Source organism: Pimephales promelas, chromosome 6 (genome assembly GCF_988280905.1).
Source record: "Pimephales promelas chromosome 6, fPimPro1.hap1.1, whole genome shotgun sequence".
NCBI classification, from domain to species: domain Eukaryota; kingdom Metazoa; phylum Chordata; class Actinopteri; order Cypriniformes; family Leuciscidae; genus Pimephales; species Pimephales promelas.
The window spans coordinates 8988438-9001005 of NC_142774.1; positions in this window are offsets into that span (position 1 = coordinate 8988438).

The window sequence follows — 12568 nt, forward strand, 5'->3', positions numbered from 1 at the left end:
AAAAATAGAGGTTGCAAAGTCAGTAAAGCTAATAAGTTTGGCAGATATGTTCTCGGAGACAAATATCAAAATAAAGAGGAAACAAATTGAAATTATTTTGTGGTAATCAACATTATGATACAAATTCTGTCAAAAGAGCTTTAAGTATTGAACAGCGAACAATCTTTTAAGCCAGAAATGTGTGCCTGGATGTGACGTATACAGCAGGTTGTGCCCGGCGTTGTTATTAGATGATATAAAATGGGGGGAAAACTGTCGTTTAATTAATGGTCTGCAAATATTTGTAGTGACAACAGTATGTTCTTCGTGCACATTTAGGCAACATTTTGTTCTGAAATCTGTACAATTGTTTTTTGCTTGCAAAGCAGCCAAACATACATTTCACGTATCTGTACTTTGAAAGTTACTGGCATTAGAACTTTAATAGAATTTGTTTAGTCAGCAACATTTCTAACCACGGTGTTTCGATATTTCTTTGTTTGAATGTAGCGCTTTGTTATCGTTGTGTTTTGGTATAGGTGCATTTTCTTTGTAGTATTTATTTTACTGTAGTATAACTGTAGTATAACTTTTTTTGTGTTTATTGCATTAGATGAGAATAGAAAGGATCATATTCTTCAGTTTGCAATTCATATTTGTCCTGTTTATTTTTTTAACAGTTTTGTCCTTTACTCAGTGTTTTTAATAAAGCATTCCACCAAAAAAAAAAAACACACATCAATTTAATTGCGTTTTAAAGTTTTATTAATTAAAAATCTGCACTCTCACACAAAATAGCACATCCAAGGTTACAATAATCCAGATACATTTAAAAAAAAAAAACGCTCTCCGTCCACAGTAGCATTTCAAGCGTTTTCCAAAAGATTCTCACCCATAGGCCTACTGAAATGGCGGAAGACGCTTAAAGGGACACTCCACCCATTTGCATTAAGATTTCCATTGTTAGAAATCCAGTCATACTATTGAATGGTCGTGCAACACTCTCTTATTTTTCCCTGAGACGAGAAATACGCTATTTACCTTTTTCACTTCCTCCTACAATGACGCAAAAATCGTCATTTTACGCCATTGTAGGAAGTGTAAGAAGTGGGTATTTCTGTAAAAACTACAAGCACTAGATCCCACCCTTTCAAACCCGCCCACAGGGGGTTGGACCTAATGCGCTAACAGACCTATCACAGATCAGTGTCAGTGCGTTTGATTTCACCGGCAGAAACTTTTTGAAAATATGGACGAAGGTACTGAATACGCAGACGGATGCATTATGGATAGGGTTGGGTACCGAAACGTGGTGCCAATAGGGAACCGGTTCCGAAGTAAACGATAATAACCAGACCGAATAAGAATGAAATTTCGGTGCCTGAGTCTCTGTGTCACAAGGCGCACACACGTAAAGTCTCTTGTCAATTGTCGGAAGCCCATAAAGAATCACGCCAATCCATTGGCTGATGGCACGGGCGCCGCCTCGACGCTCCTACGTCGTCATATTATATTAGCGCGCATTATCTGATTTCATCGTGCGAAATGATTTTCAGGTGGTAGCGTAGAGTGGAGCTCAACTCTAGTCTACATTGATGGGCGGAGTAGTGGGAGTGGCCTGCTGAGCATTGCAATGCACTCTGGGGATTGTTGTCGAAAAAAAGTCATTTTCTGCCTTTTATCGGCCAAGAAATACCCAAATTAGAAATTTATGATACTATTCTACTACATGTATGACCCACTTTTAATACATATTCATGTCTCCACCGGTGGAATAACCCTTTAAATCAACTTTACTGCATATGCGGAAAACGTAATAAAAGCTCACCGAGTTGATACAGAGATCGAGAGACCCGACATAATAAAGTTTTCAAGCTGTTCTTCTGAAACGATCACTATATTCGCGAATTATCCCACCACTTACTGGTGCGTTCGGGTCGCACTCAACTGCCACTCCAAGTTTTGGAATCAAAAAGCTGGACAAAAATGCCATCTCCGTGTGGACGGAAGGCCGAATCTTAGTGAAAAAGATCTTTCAAATGTATCTGGATTCATAGACAAAGACATGAAAACATCTCTGATCATAATGTACTTTCCCCCTAGTTCCCGTGTGCAGCTGCTGTACAAGGTCAATGAAATATATCAGAAAATACACTCAAGCCCAGCTGGCCTCCAGATGCAGTCGTGCCCCTGTGAAAGTGGAACACCTAGGGTTAATCCAGACTCTTTCAGGAATATCCTGCGTCTCTTTTGATTCCAGCTCAGAGATGAAGTGTCCAAATGTGCCAGCCGTCATGTTTTCCCTCTGCCAGATCTTGTTCAATCTCTCAACTGCATCGAGTGGGGCTTTCAACATGACTGAAAAGCACTTCAATATGAACATCAAGTGAATGTGTCCTAGTTACTTTTTCTTCCCTCTTTATCAGTTTACCTATATTCTTAGAAGTTCACTTGACTGAATTATCAGTCACCTTATATTTTGCGAATCTTGAATAAATGTGCCAGAAGTAATTCAATATTATATAAACCCAGTTTATCTCTGTTCTATACCGTTCATTCAGTCTCGTAACATAAACGATGTTTGTAAATGCCAACTGCTTTTTTCCTTCAGCCGTGTCTTGTAACTCAGGCTTTATTCATACTGACAGACAGGGGAGCAGCTCTCGGTAGCACCTGGTTCTTGTCTTTGCCGCTCTCGGCCCATTTGACCTCCCCTCCAGTGCAGAAAATGCAAGCTACAAATTAAGGTAAACACATCAAGTCATTGCAATATGCTTAACTCATAGAGACAGGCGAGTTAGTGCAGTTGTTTTTGAAAAGGGGATGGGGAAAGAATTATTGTGGGGCGAATGTTTGTTGTTGTTCTTGACGGATATCTTTGTCAGGGCATCCATGTGTTCTCCTGACAAATAAATATACATTGTAGTTTATTTCCAAGTATAGACTCCAGACTCTTGGACCGTTTTGCTGAGACAGTTCATGTCTTTGAATAGGTATAGCTAGCTTAAATACATGATACCTTTCCACAAATAGAGTACTTTACTGTAAAATGTTGATTTTTTTGTGATATTTTCTGATTGCATGTTACATTTATCTGTTGAAGTGATATTAAGTTAATTAGAGAACAAAAATAATAATTATAACCAATTATTATTATATTACAATTATTATTATAACCCTGATAATTTACTCACCCCCATGTCATCCAAGATGTCCATGTCATTCTTTCTTCAGTCGAAAAGAAATTAAGGTTTTTGATGAAAACATTCCAGGATTTTTCTCCATATAATGGACTTCAATGGGAACCAAACGGTTCAAGGTCTAAAAGACAGTTTCAGTGCAAACTGCAAACTGTTCAAAGGGCTTTAAATGTTTCCAGACGACGAATAAGGGTCTTATCAAGCGAAACGATCGCTCATTTAAAAAAAAATAACAAAGTTTAAGTTTTATAAACTTAAATGGTCGCCTTGATCTGTTCTGTGATGCGCATTTGTGACTCTCCTGTTCGAACTCATTTATCAAAATGAATGAATCTTTCCCAGTGTCAACTCAATCATTTTGTTCGTTGAATGAACCAAATGACACGAAAAAAGATTTGTTAATTTTGCTAAATGAGTTCAAACAGGAGTCACAAATGCGCATCACAGAACAGAGCAAGGCGACAATTTGAGCTTATAAAACTTAAACTTTGTTATTTTTTTTCTTTTCAAATGAGCGATCGTTTTGCTTGATAAGACCCTTATTCATCGTCTGGAATCGTTTAAAGCCCTTTGCGCTGAAACTGTCTTTTGGACCTTGAACCGTTTGGTTCCCATTGAAGTCCATTATATGAAGATATTATATTATATTAATTTCTTTTCGACTGAAGAAAGAAAGACATGGACATCTTGGATGACATGGGGATGAGTAAATTATCAGTAAAAGTGAACTATTCCTTTAAAAATGACAATCATTAAATCTCAGTTTGTACACAAATTGTAGTGTTGACTACAGTTCGTGAGCTTAGAATTATAAGGTTCTATCTCCGTTTAGGGTAGTTCTGAGATATTGAGCATCAAAGTTTTTACATCCCAGCTGGCAAAACTGTTATGTAGTATAATCTTCTATTATAGCTTTGTCTATTAATCTTTTTTTTTACAACAATAACACCACACAGGCATTAATAAACACCTAATTGATCAGATTATGTCAAAAACTCAATTTCGACCAAAAGTGGAGATAGAACCTTATAATTCTAAGCTCACGAGTTGTCAAGCTCAACCATACAACACTGTCATTTATTTTATTCTATTATGTTATTTAATTTCATACAATATAGTATTGTTTGTTGCTTTAGCGATCCAATGGTCATTGGTTCAATTCCCAGGGAATGCATGAAGTGACTTTAGGTTGCTTCAAAAGTATTTTATTTTATTTTTTTACATTTTTATGTAAAATATTTAAATTTTAAGTGACTGCCCATAAAACTCATATCTACTTTGACCTCTTGATGTTGTTGAACATTTTGTCTGTATCTTTGTTCCAAGTCCTGTTTTGTACCCATTGGTGGAAAGCGTCCGATAACTCGCATGCGTTACTCCAATCCTCCATGACTAATTAGTGTCACCACTCCATCATGTGACATCACCGGCTGTACCGGTACACGAAGCCCAGTCATTTCCCCTGCATCTGTTTTTACTTGCATTCAAAGCAATCCATGACAAAATCTGACTCTTATAGAAGGACAATGAAATGGTGCTGAGACCCCAAAAGCTTTACAGGTTTTATAACAACTAGCTGTTAGTTAAGTCTTCTCTTTAAATTTGTGATTGAATAAGAATGCTAAGGTTCCCGTGTGATTTCCATGGCTTATATAAATATTTGCCTTCTTCCACATGTCTTTTCCTGGGATGTCTGAAACTTGAGACATCAGTCACAAACATTCATGATTTTCAGTGACTACAATCTTTTTAATCTGCTTTCATCCAGTTTGGAATATCTGCAGATATTAAAATCTGACATATAGGGCATTACCTCAGATGTGAGGGGTTTGATTTAAAGGGATCACATAGATATAGGGGTATCATACATCAAATACTACAGCCTGGCATGTTCACATCAAAGAGACGCATCTGTTTCATGACATAGGGTGGATCCGAGTCCCGTGAGACTTGAGTCAACCCTCTCGCTCTCCTCATCTTGTCCTCGTTCGTCGTCTTGAGTGTCTTCAAACTATGGCAACACTCCAGCCTCATGCCACCTACCTGGGTAAGCGCAAGTGATCTTTGTCATTTCCAAAAGTTTCAAACTCCGTTACGCCTAAAGGCTGTTCACCATATAATGCATATTGTGTTTAAATGACAGGAACCTCTGAAATCTACTGTTTCCAGGAGTCAGGAGTGAGCTGGGAAATGATCAACTATATAACTGAAGCTTTTTTTTTTAATCTGTAAAGGTAAATAACTCAATCTCTCTCTCTCTTTTTAAGGTTTCACATCTGTGTCCCTACCTCAATACTGCCATATATTTATAAAGCTGGCAAACTTAAGTCTTGAAAGTCTTTTTTTTTTTTTCATATTGCAACTTCTACAAATATGCGCGTGACGTCACCGGCGGCCAGATTGCCTGCAGTTACTCACAGTGAGTGGCAGAAAGACTGAGCGGCTGTATTTGTTTTTAGCGTGAATGCCGCGAAAAAAAAACACAACCATAGATATCTATATAAAGGCTAGATATGTCGTTCACGCTGCTGGCCAATGGAGGTCGACGTCTGCACCTGGCGGCCATCTTGTCACAGGCAGCTCGCTCACTCGTAACATTGTTTTAATGGTACATGTACTATTTAAATGACCATAACTTGCTCAATTTTCGACCGATTTTCAAACGGTTTGTTTTGTTATAAACGTCAGAGATGTACAGTAGTTCTGACACTGCATACTTATGAATAAAAAGTGTATAAATAAATAATCATCCAGATAATTATAGCCACGTTAATAACGTTCGTTTGTAAATCTGTCAAGATTTCAACGAGATAAGAGTATTTGTGTTCGTGCTGACCACTCATCTTACATCAGCTTGTCTGTGACAAGATGGCCGCCGGTGATGACGATGGAAACTCCGCCGTAACACATCTAGCCTTTATTTACATATCTATATGAACACAACACATATAAAGTGTGAAAGAGCTTTGCGATTGACATCATTTTGTGTCAATATGCTGAATTGAGGTGTAAAACCATACCCATATATTTTGTATTGTTATATATATATTAACAACTCATCAATTTAATATTTATCATTGCATATTCTGCCTTATTGGATGTTTTTTTTAATAAACACTGACCAAAAAAAAAACAAACTATAAAGTTTTAGGGCTGGGCGATATGATGATGATATAGGCTATATATAACACTGATATAAGTGATCACCCGGATTTAGACCTCAGTTGTATTTATATAAAGCGTTTACAGCCAAATTTGCTTCATGTTTAGGTCTATATTGCTTTTATTTCCCCGGTGTCGAAATCAGACAAACATAAATGTCAGGCCACACGATTCCTGTCTGCATGTCAATATCCATGGATCACTGGATCTTTAGTAAGTTGTAAGGAACACTATATTGAGTCCAACATTTAGTTTAAATTGATCAAACTGTTAGTTTTAGTCGCATTTTCGCAGTTTCCCCTATTAAATCCAGTCACGCAGCAGATCTTTTGCCACTCAATCAGGCTGTTCCGGCGGGAAAGTGACATCAATACATTCCCTCTATAGTGTTTTTAATATTATTATTTTTAAGAGTAATCCCTTTAATTACAGTAATTATTTAGTTATGCATTACACCCAGGATTGATTGTGATTAGAAAAAAGTTCAAAAGAACAGCATTTATATCAATCTTAAATGATATTTAAGATAAACGTATTTACTGTTAATTTCTCCTTGCCGAAGAAAAGTATTTATTTCTTTTTGCCTATTTTTCCTGTGAGTAATTCATTTGCTTCACATTATCTTATAATATTGGCCACTATTAGCCTACCCTACGCAGCCGTATCCAACTGTTTCCTGCTCATTTACATAAACTCACTTCAAATTGCCAACTCTCATTGATATTGACTTTCAGACGATTTTCTGCTTCAAATTACGGTGTGAAAGCATCTTTTATTAGCCTGGCTAACGTCTCGTATTTGAGGTTTGTTTACTATATATAAACTACTTGGAACAAAATCTAAGGCTGCATCGAAAGGTAACTTTGCGTCTGCTGCCATGTTTGATCCATGGGTATAAACAAACTGCTTCGTCATCGTCTTGCTGCTCCCTCCCCGTTCTGTGATTGGGTGAAAATTTGGTCCATGGTATTCAGACTGCCTATCTGCATGAATAAAATAGTGCTGCGCAAAGGCAGTATATCATGGGAAAACCCAGGCTAGTCTTTTATGGCACTGACTTTACCCATGTCAGGTCATATTACAAGTCACACAAATGGCTTTTCTAAGTGGTTTCATGATCAGAAATAGCAACAATATGTCACCAGACTTGTGATTGTTGCTGATAGTTGAGTTTGTGTGTGTGTGTGTGTGTCAGAGTGCAGTGAATTAACTGAGAAATTTACATGCAGTCACGTTATTTGCGACAGGGAAATTGCAGTGAATCTATCTAGCAGATTTGAAAGCTGTCAGCTCTTCTTAATGCCTTTTGGCCACAATGTGTTGATGACGAAGGTAATGTTGATGCTATCATCTGCTGTATGTTTTGCAGGTCATAACGGTGCATTAATTAGCCATTAACGTTCATGACATGCCTCTGTATTCAAATGTAATGGCTTGTTTGGAGGTGCTTCTTGCGTCAGTGCCATCTGAATGAGTCCTGATGCAACACTGTGCTCCATTTATCTTTCTTCCTCAATCAGGAGAATGAGATATTATCTGCGAGAAGAGAAACGAGCGTTAATCCTTCAGTTTATTTGTTCGTCACAGACCACCCTTGAGGGGAGACCTCTCAAAGTAAGCACATATAGCATCAGTTATGCAGGCAAATTTTCTATTGATTGTTGCTAGCTAAAATGGCAACAGTTTAAGGGGTTAGTGGTATAAATTGAGTAGATTTAAGTCACTCTTATGATGATTTGTTTTCATAAATGTATTTAATTTGAGCTAAAGGGCCATTAGGTACTGTAGCTTGGGTCATTTATATCGAGGAATGCTACTCATCAAAATGTCTAATTTAGGTCTTAGGAATAAAACTAAAGATACTATAATTAACTATAAGAATTTAAAACTTGGCGTATTAAAGCCATTTTGTTTATTTCAAGCACATTCCCTTTTGGTGCTCTTAAATCAAGATTGAATAAAGATTTGAACCCACATGAACCACACCACAAAGTGTGGTGAAACTCAGGATTTTCTTTTAGCCCCAATTTTACGAGATGGGGACCTGTCACTTAGAAAACAGTGGACCCAATAATGAAATTATTTTTATTTACACGTTGTATGTACGAAATATAATCGTATTAAATTACATAGTTTATACCGATTCAGTTTATAGCACCAAAATGTTTCTGTTTTTATTTTTTTTTTTGTATAAATGATGCATCACCAAGTTGTTCACACGTGAAATTTACGACTTCATAACTCATGAATACAAACTTCCCAGAAAGACTTGAACGCACCATCCCACCACACTTACTCGCAAGCAGAACATATTTCTGATTGGCTAGTTTTCTGGTTAGAAGAGCATGGATTTTTTTTTCTCTGTTTACATATATCAGTGATGTTCACATTTTGAAGTGTGCAATTTCAAAGTGTGTATATTCTAAAAAAAAAAAAAAATGAAACTTATGCAAAAATCACATTTGCATTTAATCACTTAGCAGACTCTTTTATCCAAAGCGACTTCCAAATGAGGAGAGCAATAGAAGCAGTTAAACCAACAATAGAGCAACAAATATGGTCCCAGTTAGTCTCGCACAGTACATGTAGCAAGTTTTAAAAAAAAATAGATATAGAATAGTAAGTGTTGGTATTAATGAATGAATGGGTGAAGTGTTGACAAAATATGCATCTTCAGCTATTTCTTGAAAATTGGCTAAAGACTCATCAGCTCGGGTTGAGTTACGCAGGTCATTTCACCAGCAGGGAACAACCCAGGTAAAGGTCTATGAAGAGAAGCGCTGTTCACTTGCAGAACGCAAGCTTCTGGAGGGCACATAGGTCTGGAGTACTGAGTTTAGGAGTGCAGAGCCAGTGATTGTTCTGTTCTCATCCCAAGGCCTCATCTAACTGACTCTTTAGGCACCTAAACCTACCCGCGTCATCTAACTGACGCTAAAGGGTGCCTAAAGCGTTGGATGTTGAAGCATGGTCAAAAGTGTCAGTTAGATGACGCCTTGGGATGAGAATGCGTTGGCAAACATCAGTTGCATCAAATTTGATGCAGTTGGCAACCAGTGCGAGTTTATAAAGAGAGATGTGACGTGTGCTTGCATTGAAGACTCTTGCTGAAGCTTCTGGATCAGTTGCAGAGGTTTGACAGTGCAAGCTGGAAGGCCTGTCAAGAGATTTACAATACTCCAGTCTGGATAGAACAAGAGTTTGGACAAGGAGTGGTGTAGCATGTTCCAATAGGAAGGGCCTGATCCTCCTAATGTTGTATAAGGCAAATTCTAGCAATGTGGTCTGTGAAGTTTAACTGATCATTAATCACAACTCCAAGGTTCCTGGATGGAGTTATGTTTGATGAACCTAGCTGAATGGAGAAGTTGTGATTAAAGTGTTGGGTTGGCTGAGACCACAAGCAGTTCCGTCTTCACAAGGTTGAGTTGAAGCCGGTGGTCTTTCATCCAGCAAGAAGGCTGAGATGCGAGCAGCTACTGTAGGATCATCAGGCTGGAGTGAGAGGTAGAGTTGTGTGTCATCAGTGATGGGGAAAAAAACATGTTTCTAAAGGACAGATCCGAGTGATAACATGTAGATTGAGAAGAGAAGTGGTCCAAGCGCTGAGCCCTGTGGCACCCCAGTAGCTAGATGCGACTTAAAATGACAAATAAATGAATCTGAAAATGTGACACCCTGAAGGACCTACCTGAGAGGTAAGACTTGAACCATTGGATTCTGTTTCTGAGATGCCCTTCATCATCATGAGGGTTGACCGAAGGATCTGGTGGCTGTGTCATAAGTAAATTATTCATATGCATACATATGTGTTGTGAATTAGGCTAAAAATGATTGTGGAAAGTTTTTCTGTGCATAATCCGTGCAGTAATAAGGGAATGAGACCCATTGTTGGAAACAAATGTCAAAGTCCTGCCCCAAACATGCGCCATTGGTTGAACCAACGTTTGCAAGTCGTGCTGGTTGAGATGTTCAACAAACATTGAACATTTTGATAATGTTTTCTTTTTAGAGAAATCAATCTTTGGATGACTGACTTGTAGTCATCTCTGCAACTAGGTATTTTGACACAAATAATACAAAAAAGACAAAAAATAATTTGGCAATTGAAAAATCGCTTATAAGATATCAATAAGAATGAGCTATATGGCTTACTATAAATAAACACTAAAATATACAAGCTATTTTGTATTACACTACTATGTGTTTTCAGTTTCATTCTAAAATAGAGGTTGTGAGGTCATTTTTACTGGTTTATGTGCTCTCTCTCTCACGGTATTGGGCCATAAATAAACACAATCTGATGATATACGACCAAACTGGCATTTGCATTCAAATTGAAGATACTATCCTGACAGCATGCAAATAGAGCGGGAGCTTTATGAGGTCATAAACGCATCCGTCAGCGATGTGCTCATCTTGACAACACATTGTGTTTGTTTGTATGATGCCCCAAAGCCCTGCGTGAACAAACTCTCACATCTATTTGTTCGCATAATTAATGACTGATAAAGGAGTGTGTAGTTACATCTGCTTGGCATTTAGCCACGTGTTTTTATTAGTAATACATAGTGGCTCTGTTTCAGCCAGGGCTTGTTGGCTGAGCACCAGTTTGGCAAATCTTTATTTCCCATATATCATCTGTTGTGGTGCTATTCGATGCCGCGATTGTATTTGTCTTGGACATTGTTCTAGCTTTGATCATGAGCAGCTGTAATTATTTGGCCCCGCACTTTCCGCAGGAGACAGCCGGTGCAACAGGAGAAGGCCGTGTGTGTGTATGTGTGAACAATCCCAAACAGACTGGGTACAGTGCAGGATTTAAGTAGAGGATAAATAGCCCAATTAAATACCTCCTTTATGGTTTTCATCAACAATACAGTTGGCTGGTATTGTGCAACACTCTTTAAGTCTGTGAATGAAGGCGGATACGTAAATGAATCGGTGGAAATTGAAGCAGGCCCACCCTCCCCCAGCCAGGCTTTCATCCTCAGGTCCCGAAACAAAAATAAACACATGAATTAAACCTGAGAGGTGAATGAGAGGGAATTGTTCATTTATGGATTCCGGAAAAACAGGAGCAATCGGGACGGAAAACAAGGGTGATTTCATTAAACTCCAAAACCACACATTTGACCCCTCCCCTATCTATTGTACGGAGCAGACAATGGAGCCTTTTGTGTGCAATTTTGTTTAAAATAAATATACAGGTTAAAACTGACCAACATTGTTCTTTGTTGCCGATAATATTTAAGAAACAACTTTCATACAATACTAAATTCTATCACATAAGTGCGTTAAGTGCATTAAATATTAGACACAAGCTAATAATTAAATCATAATTTAAAATTGAAATAAATTTCATTTAAATAATAATAATAAAAAAAAATAGCAGTCCTGTGGGCGAAAATGCCTTGTTGATGCTAGAGGTCAGAGGAGAATGGGCCGACTGATTCAAGCTGATAGAAGAGCAACTTTGACTGAAATAACCACTCGTTACAACCGAGGTATTCAGCAAAGCATTTGTGACGTACAACCTTGAGGCGAATGGGCTACAACAGCTGAAGATCCCACCGGGTACCACTCATCTCCATTACGAATAGGAAAAAGAGGCTACAATTTGCAAGAGCTCACCAAAATTGGACAGTTGAAGACTGGAAAAATGTTGCCTGGTCTGATGAGTCTCGATTTCTGTTGAGACATTCAGATGATAGAGTCTGAATTTGGCGTAAACAGAATGAGAGCATGGATCCATCATGCCTTGTTACCACTGTGCAGGCTGGTGGTGGTGGTGTAATGGTGTGGGGGATGTTTTCCTGGCACACTTTAGGCCCATTAGTGCCAATTGGGCATCGTTTAAATGCCACGGCCTACCTGAGCATTGTTTCTGACCATGTCCATCCCTTTATGGCCACCATGTACCCATCCTCTGATGGCTACTTCCAGCAGGATAATGCACCATGTCACAAAGCTCGAAACATTTCAAATTGCTTTCTTGAACATGACAATGAGTTCACTGTACTAAAATGGCCCCCACAGTCACCAGATCTCAACCCAATAGAGCATCTTTGGGATGTGGTGGAACGGGAGATTCGTGCCCTGGATGTGCATCCCACAAATCTCCATCAACTGCAAGATGTTATCCTATCAATATGGGCCAACATTTCTAAAGAATGCTTTCGGCACCTTGTTGAATCAATGCCACGTAGAATTAAGGCAGTTCTGAA